The 13,067-nt window shown below is 39.4% G+C and overlaps 1 long non-coding RNA gene across 1 annotated transcript in view; it reads left to right on the forward strand.

Moving 5' to 3' along the window:
- Window positions 1–13,067, forward strand: part of LOC110480127 (uncharacterized) — a 183,054-nt gene that overhangs the window by 67,955 nt on the left and 102,032 nt on the right. The gene's annotated exons all lie outside the window — the stretch shown is intronic.

Here is a 13,067-nt window from a genome sequence, read left to right on the forward strand (position 1 = left end):
CTTACAATTGTAATAATCCATCACTGTCTGTCTGTATTGAAATGGAAAACAAAAAATATGGTGTTTGGACTGGAAAAAAAAAAACCAGCTGAATACCTGTGTTACAGTTATATTATTTGGTCATATTGTAGCTGTTATGTCTACAAAATTGAACTCTTCTATTGCACTTCAAATTTATGGCTGAGTAAATCAAAACTCACTTTATGAAGATGAGGACCTACCATTTTGTAGGTAAAATGTTGTTTTATCTGGAACAAATTGGGTGCATATTTATCATTCCCTGCAATGTTACTTCTTACAAAATATAGTCATTTCCTTTGCCTTTTTTAGTTTGCTTTTCACAAAGGGATAGCTGCATTGCTGATAGCTTGCAAAGAAATTGTCTTCTGTATTTGGACACTGGAATCTGCCCATTTGTGCAATGGAGGCTCCGTTTTGGAGGCCAATGTGAAGATTAGGGATATGTGTGTGTTCCCTGAGGAGATTGGGTCATAAAGACAAGTTGTTCCAAGATAATATTAAACAAAATATTGCCACTTTCTCTATATTGGCCCTTTTTGCTTCAGCAACTGAAAGCTGGAAAACTTGACTTGCTTTCTGATGAAGAGCAGTGATCATGTACTTTACATAGGTTTGTTAGAAAATTAAATTAATGCAAAAAAAGAAGTGACTGATGATTGCTACAATATTTCCCAAGAAAATAGGGTTATCTAAACCAGTAACCACACATTAATCAGATATGTTGCAGTTCTCATTTTTCTCTTCTATAACTTTGCTTAGCTTTTTGGTGCTTCCTAGAAAATTTGCTGCAGTGTTGACAGTCTTTTGCTGTTGAAAGAGTACTGCAGTATTATTTTAATATATTACTAAATATTTTTAATTTATTTCTTCTGCTGTTTTATCCTGAGTCCCTGACATTGCTAAGAGTATAACATTAGTGAAATCTTTGCATTAGTGATGCATCTTTTCCTTTTTCCTGCCTGATGGGGCAGCAAAATGATGAGCTGAAGAAATAACACACTTTAGTGCTTTTGGGAAGTCCTTTAGGTCTTGCACAAATACCACTTTTTTTTGTCAGCTGTTAATATCTTGAACATAGTCCATTGAACCACTTGACAGATTCTACTCCAACTACTTTTGAGTGTGTTTCTCTTGATGGATACCTGTTTGCAAGATTCCTGTTATAACAGCACATTTTACTAATATGATGGCAAAGACTACTTTAGAATATTTCAGATACCCTTGGGCACTGATTTTAGCTAGGCAAGGAATTTAATTTGGTTTTATAGATCAAGAGTTCAGAGATGTGTGCCTTGAAAACAAAACAGTGATCATTTTTGGTGAGACTGGATGTTTGTGGTTTGGGATGATACTGAGCTAAGATTTTGGTGTGACTTTTTTATTTCTTTGCATGGTTGGTTGGGGGGTGTACCCCTTTTTTCACATGCTTATTTTCTCATTGCAATATACCTTTTCTTATAGATGTATTTTTTTTTCTCATGTCCCATTTTAGTAGTCGCTTTATGGTGGCATTTTTGTTGGAAGGAATACAACCACAGAACCTGTTTTATCTGTTATTGTAGTTTTACTTCCCAAATCCCAGCCCCAAGAAAACACACAGTGTGGGCCCTGCCCAAAATGCTGTCTTGTTTCATCTGGAGGTAGCTGCAATCTGCAGTGTTGGTGCCAGACAAGCAGGAATGTGGCAGATGTGGAAGCAAAGGCAGGAATGTTCTGTCTGTACTGAAAATATTGCAGCATGCTGCATTGATCTGCTGTCACCTCAGACCTTCCCTGGCCCAGAGGAGCCAAAATATTAAGGTTTTTGAGCTATCTGAAGTTGGAAAGAGAAGAGACAGAAGTCAATAAGCAAACCAGACACATTTAAAGAAAAATGCCAATTTAATAAGATTTTACTTCAAGTAGAAGTTGGGAAGTAAATCCTTATGAATACTCCATTTTTCCCAAATGTCTGTTGTTCAGTGTAAAATCCTAAACCATTTATTGAAAATGTCTGTTCCGTGTCTGTGGCAAGGGATCAGATTCCAAAATAAGAATTTGAAAATCCAGTGTGCACTGCAGATCTGGGAGGAAATTTTGAATGTTGATCAAACAGCAGTTGTAGGTGTTCACTGAAGAGCCTGAGTCATGCCACAGAGCAATACATCTCTTCCTCTACCCTTGTAAAACCTCAGATTATGTTTTGGTAAACAGGCACATAAATATGATATATTTTTTGATCTTTTAAAAGATAAATTGTGTTTCTACCAGGAAATGTCAAATGCATTTGTGTCACTAAAAATATTTTCTCCCAAGTAAATAAGTCACTCTTTAACACCTAACCAGATACTTTTATTTTCAAATTGATTCTCCTGCAGACCGGAGGAGTACTTAAGATCACTGATTCAGGTATGTTGTTAATTCTCACTGAAAGCTCCTAAAATCTCAGCTAAGTGAGAAGATTTTGTTTTCTTTTTGCATGAACCAGCATCTCAGTAACAGTGCCTTTCCCCTGTTAGGACCAAAGTATGTGTTTTCTTGAGACTTTGCATGCTATAATAGGTGAACTCAGTTGTTTGAAATGTTTTTGACCCTAGGTTGTTGACTTGGTGCTGGAGATTTCCCTGTCACAGATGACAAGACCATGCAGAAAAAATTCCCTATATTGAATCATTATTGAGATGGTACTCCATAATATTGTGAAAACTTGTAGCTGGAATATATTACATTACCATGTTAAAAGGTTTGGGACATTAAACAGCACAGCCTCCACAAGGATATCCTTGGGCTGATCAGGATGATAAGAGCAGCAGAGCAGAACAGACCAATTCAGCCCTATCACGATGCACACTTGCAGCCATCTCTGAGTTCTCAGGGCTGATTTGCAAATCAGGCAGTAGCTCTTTTTGGAAACATCATGCTGGCATGTGGCACCTGTGCTGGAGCTCTGCTGCTTTTTAATCACAACAGCTAAAGGTTGCACATATAAACATTTTCCTGAAGGAGTAATAAGGAAAAGAAACAGGTCTGATCCTGTACTGGTTGACAGAAGGTATCAAAAGTAAAGGAGACATGAGTTTTCCTAGTACTGAATCTCACCCTGGTAATGAAGCAAAGGTGCCTCATTAGAGATATGACCATAGAGATGCACTGAACCTTCTGCAGCTTGAGGCACTGAAAGATGCAAGAAAACTAACATTATTTGGAGAATGGACATTTATGGTGTACAGGAGGCTGGTGGGAAATCATTAGGATGTGTCTGTTGCTTTTCTGGATTGTAAGGAAGCCACTCGAAAGAGAACTGTAGAAGATATGAGAAGGTGAAGTAGCTACAGGTGGGGGTTCGAAGGATGAAGCAGTTGAGTAGGCAGGTCTGAGAGCCCAGAGCAACAGAGAGAGATGGAGGAATCTGGAGATCTGTGAAGAGGTGAGGAAGAACCTGAAATTCTCCTGATGTGATCTCAGTTTCTACACTAAATTTCAAAACTATTATTTTAATAATTTTGCTCTTGCTTCACTATCCATACTGTTCTCTTGCTTGGAATGAACAGGCTCTACTAAACAAGGTTTCTCTTCTGGTATTTGATGTAATTATCAGAGGAATGGAGTTCTGGCTCTCTGGGTTGGCTTACTCTTATGATTTATGTTTCATACATTCATTGCACTCTGTCCAACAAGTTCTTGGAAAGTATGGGAAACAATTGTTTTCTTGTGGGAAGGAGTTTTATCACTCTTTTAAAAAGCCAGCTTCAAGGAGGTGGTCTACTGAAACATTAGCTCCCTGTCCCTGATGATTTATCTTTTATTACACAATGTTGTGCCAACAATACAAAGAATGAGTTCTTACTGATTCATAGAGGAATCACAAATGTGCTTTCTCTTTGCCTTTTCTCCTCCTAAAAATTCATCAGGCCTTAAAAAGTCTTTCCATAAAAAGCCCAAAGAACCAGCCAATTAATTGTTAAAAACATAATGCCATAATTGCCAATTATTGTACCTGATGGAAGAGAAGGCTCTAGTTAATTATAATAACATCGGATTACATTTTTAACAAAATTTCTTCCCCTCATTGTGTTAGAGGCTACCATGCTGATGCTTGGTAGTGTCTCACAGCAACACAAAATTTTGTTAGATTTAATTATTAAATACACAGCAAAGGTGGCAGAAATGTTAAAGAGTGAATTGAGCTGCCTTTTTTTTTTTTTTTTTTTTGCCTTGTTTTGTTTTGCTTTTATTCCAGTGTTGTTCTGGTCCTCACTACACCTGTAGCTCCGAGCAGAGCAGCAGAGGTTTATCACCCCGTGCGTGGGCTCCTCTCATGCCTGCTGCTAATGAGCAAACAAGATGCAGGATGAAACTTGTAGGAAAATACCCCGGGGTAAACAGACATGGCTGAAGAAAGAAAAATTCGAAAAATGAAACTAAACAAAAAAAACCTCTTCCAACAAGATATTTCTGCAGTTTTAGGGATATGTATTAGCTAGGTTTCTTCACACAGAGAACCAAATGCAATTTCATTTTACTTTCTTCTTTACTCTCTCTCTTAGTGGGATGTTTACTATCAACACAATTTATGCTGGGCCATAAGGATTTTTGTGAGATAAATGAAGTTCATTTTTATTTCATTATTTAGAGAGAACTGCATCAGAGAGTGATTATTATAGGAAACAATATTGGAAAGAAATTATAGAAATTATAAGTATAGGAATTTAATTAAAATTCAGCTTATCTAGATCAAAGATCTTAACAAGTATTATGAGATAATGGGTTTTATTAAGGTCAGTCACCATTTTGTCCAGCATTTCTCAATGCAGTGAAAATGTCTTTTCTGCAGCTATTAGAAACTCAAGCAGGACACACAGAGGAGAAACTTTTGTGTTATTCTGAAACCTGTCAGAAAGGTGTTCTGCAGGTGCAGCAGTCCATGGAGCAGTGTCACCACTGCACCCTGCATAAAGGCTGCCTGGGTGCTGCTGCTGGGGCATCCTGTGAGATAAATCTCAAAAGTCCCACATGAGCCTTCGGTTAACGTTGATCACCCTGGGTTGTTTTTCATCACGTAAAGTATGATGTGCATAGTAACATTCCATTTGTGAAGAATAAACATAGCAATTTATGACTAAAATGTAGATTTTATTTGCAGTCATGTATATGCCTCCATAGGTGCTAAAAAGAAATATTCCAAATTGTCAAGTGCTAAATGTTGATTTCCATATTTTCAATAACTGTGGTTGACTTAATTCAGATGTGTGATTTGTATTTATTAGAAAGAGGATTCTTAAGTGTTAAGGGATGCTGGGATCAAAGATGAGCAAAATAATCAGCTTTAGACAGCACTAAGAAACAAAATTAGGATAGAAAGACTAAACAGTTCACTATCAGCAAAGAGTAATTTCAGATTCAATGTCAGAACTTCAAAATTGATATGAAAAAAATTTTAATTTTTATGACTAAAGTTTGGGTTTTTTTCTGACACTAGAAACCTGACAATGCATGACAGAAGGCAGATTTCTTAGAAATATCCTTGGCTGGAATATTTTATTTTTATTAGTTGAACACCTGTTGTTAAATCTGTAAGCAGCTGAAAAATAATTGTCAGTTTCTCTCAATCTCACAAAAGTTACCAGGACACCTGTAATGATACAACACCATGCAGTAAATTTTAACAGCTATCACAGATGGTCTTCTTTTAAAAGGTCTGTCTGTGCACATTCTGCAAAGTCATTTTTTGTGTGTTGATGAAGGATTATAGGTGACCTATACGTGAGCCCCCAGTACTTACCTTGCCAGGCAATGTTCAAAGGCCACAAGTTTGTGCTGCTGCTTTTGCTTTAGAAATAAGAAATCAGCTGGGTTAGCTGGAACTAGCACTGGACTTTTTGGTAGCATCATGGTTTAGGTCTTCAGAAGCAATTTGTGATTGCATCACTCTTTGTTTGCTGGTAGCTTAGAGGATGCACATTGGTATTGCTGGTGCAGTCACTTGCTAACACCCAATCCTGTGCTTGAGCCCTTAGTCTACATGTTATTCTAAGTTCAAAGTAAAAAAAGCCCCACATTTTTACCTTAAAGGTAGTAAACATATTAAGGAAAGAAGAGTTTTCAGGGGTCAGTATGAGTCTGATGAAGCAGAAGCATTATGAAGTTGAGGTTTGAGCTATTTAGGAAAACAAGGCTGTAATCCCCATCAGATTTTGTCATCCAGCACCTCAGGCATCTTCCAGAAGATGTTAAATCCAGAAGAAAAAATTCCATCTATGACTCGTCCCTTGATACTTCTAATGTACTTTAGGATCTTTACTAAATTGAGAGGACATTTTTTAAGTACACTTATTTAGGAGGAAGCAGTGAGGGTTTTGAGATGCTGCAATCAAGCAAAAATAACTTCAGTCCTGTTAAAGATTTTTTTTTTTGTTTTGTTGCTGTGTGTCACACAGCAGTTTGAGTTTGACAGCTTCTCAAGAGAAAAAAAATCTGTGTGGAGAAAAACAAGAAATAAGAGATGTTTGGTATTTGCACATGTCCAAAGTGTTTATAATATAAACCTAAACTTTTTAAAACTGATGCTGGTGAAGAAGCTTGGCTTTTTACCTAGGGCAAATTATTATCTCTCAAGACCTTAGCAGCATCTTTTATGTTGATAACACTGAAAAACAGCTTTGAAAAGAAGTGATACAGACTTCCTTTCAAAACTTGATTTTTATGTTGATGACAGATAAGCAGTGATGGAGTGGAATTATTTCACATAAAGCCTCTTTTCTGTGCCTGACTTTTGAGATGCCTGAAGGTCTCACCTTATCTCTTTGTTACCTCGTACAGGAGCTCTCAGAACACACAAATTACTAGTAGCACCCCATGGTGTAAGACAGAGCTCTGGCAATAATTAGAGATATTCTGGTCAAGATCAGGGTTCAGAGCTTCCCTTGCCCTGTTGAGTGCTGGGTGTTTGCACTCCCCTTGTCAGCCTGACTGCTCCTGGCTACCTGAGGCTTTCAAAGTTGCCCACAGGCCCTTCTTCCTAAAAGTAGCTCCCAGCTCCTTCATCCTTTTTAGACTGTAAACTCCTAGGACATGGGATTTCTGTTTCCTTGTGGATGTACAGCCAGAGATAACTCTGTGGGACAGCAATCAGGAGAAAGGCCAGAGGAGCCAAGGGAGAGAGACCTGCTGGACTATTGGGCAGGAGTGCAGAATTCATGCTGAGTTTGGGAGGGAGGAGCAGCAGCCCAGGTTCTGCCAGCAGCCCTCTGTAGCTGAAATGGGTTTGTCTGTTGCCAAAATAAAAACTAAAGTAAACTAAATTGGCTTATGCTGACTTGCTTTACATGGTGCTGCAATGGTTAATGAAGGTGCAAATGGAACAATTGCCTCAACTGCAAAAGTGGATCTGAGAGATCTTAAACTGCTCCTGCTTGACTCCTTGCTGTTGTCTCTGTGTGGGATAACACCTGGGAAACCTTGTTTGTGAATGATGGAATTAGTCAAGTTCTCACATAGGATTTTTTTTTTTTTGTTTGCTTTTATATTTCATTTCCTGTATATCCTTTGCATGAAAACCTGGCGTTTGTGGCAGAAAATTACAGCCCCAGTCCCACATATACTGACTTTTCTTCACTGCTTGTCCCTGGTGTCACACTGCAGGGATGCCAGGAGACAGTCATTTTGAATTTGGAGCTCTGCCTGGGGACGGAGGACAAGCCTCAGCCCCGGTGAATGCCAGGCAGCTCTCAGGTGAGAAAGCTTCTCTGGCCTGCAGCAAACAGCAAAGGCACTGTCTGTGTTAAAGACAGGCTCCTCCTGCCTATGTTCAAGGTAGATAAAATCAGCTAAAGCTAGGAAGAGAAGGAAATTAGGCATTAAAATAACAGAATAAAGAGAAAAGAAAGGCAGCATTAGGAGTGGTTGGATGTAGTAGTTTCTAACTGAGAAGTGGGGTGTGGACCCTCTTCCTTTCAAAGGCAATAATTAAATGTCAGATGCCTACATCCCAGGTGAATGCTACCATGAGAAATACAAACCCAGAGCATCTATTCATCTATTCACAAAAACTGCTCTTCAGTCCCCTAAACAAAGTCCTAGGTGTCACACTCCTAACTGGATTTTAAGACGTGTTAAGTTGGAGCAGTCATTACCCAGTAAAACCTTGTAAAGTGCATAAACACCATTATTGATATTTCATACACTCCTATCATTATCATGTTTCCTCTCTCAGGACCATTCCCAGACCTGATTCATGTATTTGTTTAACTTCTGTTGTAGATGACTTTGATTTTTTAAGTGAAAGAGGAAGAATGACTGCTGTAGACCAATTAAAGCTCGGGAAAATAACACACATTTTAAAATCACATGTTTCAAGTCACCTGCAATACCTCTGTGATACATTTTTAGTAATGCAAGAAGCAACTCTAATCACAAAAATAAACTCATCAATGTCCTCGCTTCTGCTGGAACCAGGAATTTGGGCCACCATTCTCAGCATGTAGGTGTAAAAATCTGTCATTCAATCTGGGAGCTGTAGGAATACATTCCTTCTCTCCATATGAATCCCCGTTCTGGTTTGTGCCTGTCCAGAGTGGGGACAAGTTCCTTTAACAAGGACAGAGGAACAGTCAGTCTCATTCACAGCCTCAAAAAGTCACAGGGTTTACAGCCCTGCTTACTGTGGCATCCTTGGCACTCTGAAGGATATTGCTACCTAGGTGGTACTTCAGTCCTCAGCCCCTCTGCTAGGCTTTTCATTAAGAAATCCTCCAGAAGATTTATATCTATGACTTTAAATTGCCTTGATGCCTAGAGCAGAAATGCTAAAATCCTATCAAAGCTTTTGTAAGGAGTATAGAATTGACAGCTTCACATAAACATGAAACTTGGTTAGTGATTGAAAGGGTTCAGAAATTGCATAGCTGGCAATACTCAGATGGGGGTAAATAAATTTTCTAGACCTTATGAACTTGTTCTCCACAGGCGTGCTGAGAAGTGTAGAAAAAGGGTGGCTAAAATGGCAGAAGTTGTAACTGTCCATTTGTTAAAAGGCAAAGTAAATTATCAGTTTGAGAAAACCAATCTGGAATGCAATGTCCATTCATATGCAATATCCAGCACCAGGGAACAAAGTCTGTTTTTTTTCATATTTATAATAATATAGAGCTGATGAGGAAAGATTCTTAGGTAGAAAAGAGAGGGACTAAAACCAAAGTCCCAATACAAACTTTTAATTGATTATAAAATATCCGAAACTTAAATGAGCAGTTTTCATTTCCTCTGTAAGTTCCGTTCTAACCCTGAATCATTCATAGAAAATGCAGTGAAATAAAAAGAATTTTCTTATAAATGTCCATGCCAAGAAATGGCAAGATGAAAGTAGATATTTCTCATTATTTACAAAAATGTTTCTGCATAATTACTTCTGACAATATTTCATTGCTTTAGTGTCCCCTTGAAGGATTGCCTTTCACAAGTGTGTTTTATAGTAGTCCTTAAAGATAATGCAAGCCTGTATCTTCTTTTTTAAGTGAAAAGGAATTGTAAATGCAAGTTCCCTTTTCTCTTTTCACCTGACCCGAGTGTGCATTCAGTGCTTTGAGAGTGCTTCAATGTTTATGTATTTTGTAAAGGTTTTAATTTCAGCAGGATGCATATTCCAGAAGGTCACCGAAAGGTTGGGATGTACCAGTTAGCAAATATTATAATGATCTTCACGGCCTCAATCTGAAACTCTACTTGAAACTTCATGTGGATTTTTGAGTACAAGCTGTGCTTCTAAGATTGCCTTCAGGAGGTCACTTTTTACTTTCTGCTTTCTCATTGTATCCCCAGCAGTAATGGATCTTGGTTTTCCAGGACCCAATTACATTGCATGGGGCTATCTGGAGGACATGGACGCAGGCTAGTAAACTGCATATTTGAATTAACTTTCCATATAGAGTTGTTTGACCTCTGAGTCTCCTTCCACTTGCATGAAACGCTCAGTTCTGTATCAGTGTCTGTGTGCTGCTGAAAGTCAGGCTGGCTCAGCCCTGACTGAGCACTTACATGAGACTGCACAGGCCCTACCAGGGCCAACAAAACAAGGTTTCTGTCCCCTCATTGGGGACTCCAGTCTCTCAGACAGTGCAGGAGGAGCCTTCGTAGGGTTTGTTGTCTTGCAGGTTCCACTGCTTTCTTCCAAGACTGGCTGGCAGAAGAGCCAAGGGTTGTCACTTCCCTACAGTCTGGTGATCAGAGCATTCTCTGGAGTGTAGAATAGCCATCTGTGTCTTGTACAGCAACCAAACTAGTCAAGCTTCCTTGCAGGCAGCCACCCTGCTGTTTAGAAGGTGGCTGGGAATTCATTCTGAAGTAGCACTTCAGTAGAGCACAAGAAAGTTTCTAGTTTCTGGTCCTTAATAACAAGAATGATTTCCCCCCCCTCCCGCCCATATTGTGCTATTAAGGAGCTGTTAAATGGAAGCATTAATAAATAATTACATTAATAAATCCCAAACTCAACAACTCCCCTTCTTGTCCTGGTAAAAACACAAACCTTGAAACACCTTTCCATGAGCTTCTATGGAATCTCCTTCCTTCTTAACCTCATAGAAATCCTCAGTTCAGAAACAGCTTGAGCTCTACTTTTCATTCACTTGAATGACTACAGGAGTGCAATAAGGATGCATTGTGATGTGCTAAATAATTGTCTGTTGGTTTCAAGGAAAAGCCAATATTAGAATTACAGTTTCAGTGAGTCTTGACAGCAGAATACCTTTCCACTTGGGTGCCATCTTCTTGTGGAAATTAATTCAAATCTCAATCTATGGCCTTCAGTTTATGTAATGTCTTGTGGAGGTAGTTTCTGAGCTGCAAAATGTTGATTCATATTTTCCTATCCACATCTGATTGGAAATGACATCTGGAGCATGGGATCAAATATTTCCAGATTTTAAACAAAATATTCTCTGAGAGGAAGGGAGGAGGGAAGGAAGAGAGGGAGAGAGGAAATTCCTCTCTTGTCAGTGCAGACCTGAGGAACTGCAGTTCTCTTTCACCCTGTCAGTTTCTGTGAAAAGTATGTGTAGCTGGATAACTTGTTTGATCTTGGCGTAATTCTGATTTCTTGAACATGTTCTTTCTCTACAGAGCACTGCTGCTCGCTGTGCAGGCTATTTAAAGGTGTAATTTGTTTTCAAGATACCACCAATTAAATTTTCCCTGTAGAAAAGATCACTCTGTATCAATTGTAACTGGATAGAGGGACATTTTTTTCTACCTGTAGTAAAGAGGCCATGGTAACTGTCAGAGCTTGTGCCTATGTACATTTGCTGTGATCCAACCAAAAATAAAATAAATAAATTCAGTACATTCTGAAAATTGATGCCTGTCCATTTTTTGGGAGCAGTTGAAAGTTAATCTAAAAGGCAAAAAATGTCAGATAAGATTTTACTGCACTCACGATTTTTAGCTTAACTCTGCAGTAATTGGAGACTAAGAACTTTCTGTGTGCTCTTGGGGAAATGTCAGTGTCTTCTATTTTGCTATGACATTTGAAAGCTGTGGCAAATGAATAAGAAATGTCTAACCCACTCTCTAACAGTCATTATGCCTGTGCTTCCCATTTTGCCCACTCTGTTGTACATGGGAAATTGCTTTGGTTCTTGGTTATAGGTACTGTGTGTTCAGTTCAAAGCATGCTGGTTCATGCAGTAATTCTGATCACTGTCAACAAGGATCAGTTCTGGCAGTACCTGAAGCTGCTTTCAATTGCAGTGCTGTGAATTTGGAGTCAGCACAGAGGAACTTCGGGGCTGCTGGAGTGTGGTGAGCAGGAACTCCCACACAGGGGTGTGTGATGCCAAGTTTTGCAGCTTGGTCATTTTATTGCTTCCCTGCAGAAGCACTGTGGCAGTAGCCAATGCAATTGTCACCTGTGGCCGAAGTCAGACTGTCCTCACAGTGGCACTCACTGCCAGGTGGATGGCCTGGGATGTGCTATCTGGAGCATTCCACTATGCTTTTGAGCAAAGTCCTCCTCCTGTGATTACACTGGACTTTGGGGTTTTTTTGTGATGTGAACAGGCATTTTTTAACAGTCTTTGAAGAAGGAAATTCTTCACACGTGCCCAGTGCCCACAGTGGGCAGTCATTACCTTTAACTAATAGCAGGATTGATTAGGAGAGATGTGCTTCCACGCTGGAAAGAAAGGCTGATTCCTCTCTAGTCTGTCTTTCCTCTGCTTCTTTCAAAAATTTCACTCCTTCATCCTTGGGTTATTTGTGGCATTAGATATGGATAAAATGTAAGTTATCAATTGTGTGGAAGACACTCCATGTCTCTGGTGTTTTGTGCAGGGAGTGGAGCACACGCTAGGACAGCTCCAGGCTGGATGCAGCTGGAGCACAGAACTATCAGGGGGTTGTTTGCAAAGGGGATCAGAGGATCTGATTGCCAAGGGCTGGGTTAGGAGTGGGTGCAGCCCTTGTCAGGTGCATCCAGCCCCCATACTCAGCAACTGAAGGCCTATACTCTTAAATAGGAACAGGAACGTTTAGGGCTTAGATCCAGCTTGACCAAGTCCATGCCATAGAGTCAGCAGAGACAAGTAACTCCATCTTGTGTCACAGGTAATCACCTCATTACTGGGCAGGAAATATTTAGGTTAGTGGAAGGCTCAGACTAAAGACCAAACCATGATACCATGGTCTTGAACAAACCTGAGTGTGCTAGAGCAGCATGTGGTCTGCAGGGGGTGGAACCTAAGTGGGTCTTCATGTTTACTTACCTATTGAAAATCCAGAACCCAGCTCCTGTGTAGAATGCAAAAGAAGATGAGATCTTAGCAGGAACTGTCTGCTGTTCCTCCTGATTTCTCTACATTACTACCTGCAATTTAATTTAATAAAATTACTGGGGCTTGGCTAAAAGTCTCTGTCCAAGTTTTAATTTCCTCTGTCCCTGACACATTGCTGTTTGCAAAGAGGTTATGCAGAAGTTAAACCAGAGTAAGATTAAAATCAGGGTAATGAAAGTTGTGTGCTGACATCTGAGAGAAAAATTTAACCTTCTTAATTTTGAAGAAGCTGCAAAGAGCCTG

The sequence above is a fragment of the Lonchura striata genome, chromosome 4A (genome assembly GCF_050655825.1).
Source record: "Lonchura striata isolate lonStrDom1 chromosome 4A, ASM5065582v1, whole genome shotgun sequence".
NCBI lineage: Eukaryota > Metazoa > Chordata > Aves > Passeriformes > Estrildidae > Lonchura > Lonchura striata.